We start from the raw sequence: 5,000 nt of genomic DNA, 5'->3' as shown, positions 1-5,000 counted from the left end.
CGGGCCTGGCACCCTCTACGGGCCGTGGCCTCATTCAAGTTGGACTTGGGCTCGGCGCGAGGCGTCGGGGTAGTGGACCCTCCCAAACACCACATGCCACGACAGGCGGCAGCCTGCGGGGTTCGGTGCTGGACTCTTCCCTGTTCGCTCGCCGCTACTGGGGGAATCCTTGTTAGTTTCTTTTCCTCCGCTTAGTAATAGCTTAAATTCAGCGGGTAGTCTCGCCTGCTCTGAGGTCGTTGTACGAGGTGTCGCACGCCTGCTCTGAGGTCGTTGTACGAGGTGTCGCACGCCACACCGCCAGCCGGCTGTGCACGCTACCGAGAAAGTACCGGTATGCGAACCGCCAGGCGACGGGCGCGCATCGCACGTTTGAGGAGACGCGGCCGGCCCCACAGGCGGCCACGACACTCCCAGGTCTCCGAAGCGGGACAAACGCCGCGCGCTTCAGTATACGTAGCCGACCCTCAGCCAGACGTGGCCCGGGAACGGAATCCATGGACCGCAATGTGCGTTCGAAACGTCGATGTTCATGTGTCCTGCAGTTCACATGTCGACGCGCAATTTGCTGCGTTCTTCATCGACCCACGAGCCGAGTGATCCACCGTCCTGGGTGATCTTTTTCATTTAGTTTCCACTGTCTCTTTCAAGACAGTTGCATAGGCGGGACTGAGGCGTTTGACGGCCCCTGTTCCAGCATTCCTGTGTCCAACGGCCTCACGGCCGATGGGGCGTCGTACGGCTCCACACCGGAGCGGACAGGCACTCGGGCGAAAGTCATTCAAAACCGGCGCGAGGCGCCAGGTGCCGCAGGCCCAGCCGCTCCAGAGCTTCAGCGCTCGTACCACACAACATTTCCGTTAGTTTTGAGAGGCACGCGTGGTTCCGCACGCGGCGCAACGGCTGCTGCCGTACAGGTAGCGTGTTGCGCGACACGACACGCACATCGAAAGACATGCAGTCTAGTCGGTAATGATCCTTCCGCAGGTTCACCTACGGAAAACCTTGTTACGACTTTTACTTCCCTCTAAATGATCAAGTTTGGTCATCTTTCCGGTAGCATCGGCAACGACAGAGTCGATGCCGCGTACCAGTTCCGAAGACCTCACTAAATCATTCAATCGGTAGTAGCGACGGGCGGTGTGTACAAAGGGCAGGGACGTAATCAACGCGAGCTTATGACTCGCGCTTACTGGGAATTCCTCGTTCATGGGGAACAATTGCAAGCCCCAATCCCTAGCACGAAGGAGGTTCAGCGGGTTACCCCGACCTTTCGGCCTAGGAAGACACGCTGATTCCTTCAGTGTAGCGCGCGTGCGGCCCAGAACATCTAAGGGCATCACAGACCTGTTATTGCTCAATCTCGTGCGGCTAGAAGCCGCCTGTCCCCTCTAAGAAGAAAAGTAATCGCTGACAGCACGAAGGATGTCACGCGACTAGTTAGCAGGCTAGAGTCTCGTTCGTTATCGGAATTAACCAGACAAATCGCTCCACCAACTAAGAACGGCCATGCACCACCACCCACCGAATCAAGAAAGAGCTATCAATCTGTCAATCCTTCCGGTGTCCGGGCCTGGTGAGGTTTCCCGTGTTGAGTCAAATTAAGCCGCAGGCTCCACTCCTGGTGGTGCCCTTCCGTCAATTCCTTTAAGTTTCAGCTTTGCAACCATACTTCCCCCGGAACCCAAAAGCTTTGGTTTCCCGGAGGCTGCCCGCCGAGTCATCGGAGGGAACTGCGGCGGATCGCTGGCTGGCATCGTTTATGGTTAGAACTAGGGCGGTATCTGATCGCCTTCGAACCTCTAACTTTCGTTCTTGATTAATGAAAACATACTTGGCAAATGCTTTCGCTTCTGTTCGTCTTGCGACGATCCAAGGAATTTCACCTCTAACGTCGCAATACGAATGCCCCCGCCTGTCCCTATTAATCATTACCCTCGGGTTCCGAAAACCAACAAAATAGAACCGAGGTCCTATTCCATTATTCCATGCACACAGTATTCAGGCGGGCTTGCCTGCTTTAAGCACTCTAATTTGTTCAAAGTAAACGTGCCGGCCCACCCAGACACTCAATAAAGAGCACCTTGGTAGGATTTCAACGGGGTCCGGCTCGGGACGCACGAACACGCACGAGGCGGTCGCACGCCTTCGGCTTCGCCCCACCGGCAGGACGTCCCACGATACATGCCAGTTAAACACCGACGGGCGGTGAACCAACAGCGTGGGACACAAATCCAACTACGAGCTTTTTAACCGCAACAACTTTAATATACGCTATTGGAGCTGGAATTACCGCGGCTGCTGGCACCAGACTTGCCCTCCAATAGATACTCGTTAAAGGATTTAAAGTGTACTCATTCCGATTACGGGGCCTCGGATGAGTCCCGTATCGTTATTTTTCGTCACTACCTCCCCGTGCCGGGAGTGGGTAATTTGCGCGCCTGCTGCCTTCCTTGGATGTGGTAGCCGTTTCTCAGGCTCCCTCTCCGGAAATCGAACCCTGATTCCCCGTTACCCGTTACAACCATGGTAGGCGCAGAACCTACCATCGACAGTTGATAAGGCAGACATTTGAAAGATGCGTCGCCGGTACGAGGACCGTGCGATCAGCCCAAAGTTATTCAGAGTCACCAAGGCAAACGGACCGGACGAGCCGACCGATGGTTTTGATCTAATAAAAGCGTCCCTTCCATCTCTGGTCGGGACTCTGTTTGCATGTATTAGCTCTAGAATTACCACAGTTATCCAAGTAACGTGGGTACGATTCTAAGGAACCATAACTGATTAATGAGCCATTCGCGGTTTCACCTTAATGCGGCTTGTACTGAGACATGCATGGCTTAATCTTTGAGACAAGCATATGACTACTGGCAGGATCAACCAGGGAGCTGCGTCAACTAGAGCTGAGCAGCCGGCCGCCCGGGAGTGTGTCCCGGGGGCCCGCGCGAACACGGCAAGCGTCCGCTCAATTATTCTGCAAACAGGAGGAGGCTGGGCTCCCCTGCACAATACACCTCGAAACCCTCTCAGGTCCCGGCGGCGCGCAGCGCCGTCCTAAGTACTTGGTCGGGTTCGAGAGAGGCGCAATCGCCCGGAGTTAGGCGAGTAGACGCTTTAGGTGCGACCACCCGTGCTCCCAACTGAGCTTGCCGCTGCCGACAGAGGCCCGGGAGCGTGCTGTCGTGGCATTGCCGGCGGGAGACAACACGCGCCACCTACGGTGACCGGCAGCTCCAACGCCAGCGCCACAGAAGGGCAAAGGCCCCACGTGGGTGCCGAAGCGAAACTCTCCCAGCACAGCGCACGTGCCAACACGTCCGCACAACTGCGATACAAACCACCAGCGAGAACCGCTGGGGCGACCGAGCAGCAGACGGCGTCGCGGCGCCGAGTGCCGGGCGGCGGCGCATCCTCAACGCACACAGTCCTCAATCGGACCAGCACACTGCAGATGTCCACCGCGCTTCGCACCGGGTCCGCGAGGACCCACTTTGGCTGCACGGCGCCGCGCGCAGGGTGCCCCGGCGCGCAGCTGCGCCGCCTGCCGCGTCCGTCGGCCGGCGCGCCTGCCACTGGGCGCCCCCACCAGCCGGCTGTAGCGCGTGCGCCCACGCACCGCGCGGCCAGCACGCCGGGCGGCCCCCCCCTCACCGGCCGGGGGACAGTCCACCCACCCACAGCCGCGTATCGCTTCACACCCAGATTCACATTCACGTTCGTTGGTATGGTGGGGACCGCTTCGTAGCTGTACCGCTCGTTGCCCTCACAGATGTACCTCCAGCAAGATCAACCGCACCACAACGGGTTACCAGTTGTTCATTTGCGTAACGTCACCAGTAAACGTACACGTCCATCCCCGTTTTGCAAAGTCAACTATTATTGCATGCCTGCCTGTCAGGTGTCAAGACACCACTACATTCGCTCACATCCACGCAACAAAATGTGCCCGACTAGAGGGCACGTGGAAGGTGCCCCCGTTACATATGCGATCTCCATTGCGCGACCAACTGTCAAACCGGCCTCTGTAGCATGTCGCAGATGTGGAACGCGGGGCACCGTGCTATCACATTGTGTGAGAAGAGACTACTACGTCTGCATACACGCGCCACTACATGAACAGACGGCTCATGCTGATCGCCATCCACTGCGTCCATTACTCCCACACGTCTCTATGGCGTACCACACTGCAATGCAGCTGTTATGGGGAGATGACACATAGCTGTGTACACAACATTCTGAGCCGGTTGCGGGTTGGACAACAATACATTAATGTAACGTGTCATATGCCAATTACAGAGCAGGGTAAGGGCACAACGTGGGTTAGGTTAAGGCACAACGTGGGTTAGGTTAAGGCACAACGTGGGTTAGGTTAAGGCACAACGTGGGTTAGGTTAAGGCACAACGTGGGTTAGGTTAAGCCACAACGTGGGTTAGGTTAAGCCACAACGTGGGTTAGGTTAAGGCACAACGTGGGTTAGGTTAAGGCACAACGTGGGTTAGGTTAAGGCACAACGTGGGTTAGGTTAAGGCACAACGTGGGTTAGGTTAAGGCACAACGTGGGTTAGGGTTAGGTTAAGCCACAACGTGGGTTAGGTTAAGCCACAACGTGGGTTAGGTTAAGCCACAACGTGGGTTAGGTTAAGCCACAACGTGGGTTAGGTTAAGCCACAACGTGGGTTAGGTTAAGCCACAACGTGGGTTAGGTTAAGCCACAACGTGGGGTTAGGTTAAGCCACAACGTGGGTTAGGTTAAGCCACAACGTGGGTTAGGTTAAGCCACAACGTGGGTTAGGTTAAGCCACAACGTGGGTTAGGTTAAGCCACAACGTGGGTTAGGTTAAGCCACAACGTGGGTTAGGTTAAGCCACAACGTGGGTTAGGTTAAGCCACAACGTGGGTTAGGTTAAGCCACAACGTGGGTTAGGTTAAGCCACAACGTGTGGTTACCTAGGTTTAAGCCACAACGTGGGTTATCGGTTAAGCCACAACGTGGACCGTT

The 5,000-nt window shown here is 56.2% G+C and overlaps 3 non-coding genes across 3 annotated transcripts in view; all 3 read right to left on the bottom strand.

The window, feature by feature from the left end:
* The window catches only part of LOC126110403 (large subunit ribosomal RNA), a 4,221-nt gene extending 3,982 nt beyond the window's left edge, over positions 1-239 (bottom strand). Inside the window, exon 1 of the ribosomal RNA XR_007523759.1 lies at positions 1-239. This exon is cut by the window's left edge and continues 3,982 nt beyond it. This is a non-coding gene — a ribosomal RNA (large subunit ribosomal RNA).
* A 222-nt stretch (positions 240-461) lies between these two features.
* LOC126110400 (5.8S ribosomal RNA) lies at positions 462-616 on the bottom strand. The gene has a single exon (XR_007523757.1). It is a non-coding gene; the product is annotated as a 5.8S ribosomal RNA (ribosomal RNA).
* A 354-nt stretch (positions 617-970) lies between these two features.
* LOC126110396 (small subunit ribosomal RNA) lies at positions 971-2,887 on the bottom strand. Its single transcript, XR_007523753.1, has one exon. It is a non-coding gene; the product is annotated as a small subunit ribosomal RNA (ribosomal RNA).
* Between the last annotated feature and the right edge of the window lie 2,113 nt (positions 2,888-5,000).

The sequence above is a fragment of the Schistocerca cancellata genome, unplaced genomic scaffold, assembly GCF_023864275.1.
Source record: "Schistocerca cancellata isolate TAMUIC-IGC-003103 unplaced genomic scaffold, iqSchCanc2.1 HiC_scaffold_13, whole genome shotgun sequence".
NCBI classification, from domain to species: Eukaryota; Metazoa; Arthropoda; class Insecta; order Orthoptera; family Acrididae; genus Schistocerca; species Schistocerca cancellata.
Note: the sequence above shows the minus strand (reverse complement) of the source record. Positions and strands in the feature narration are given on the sequence as shown.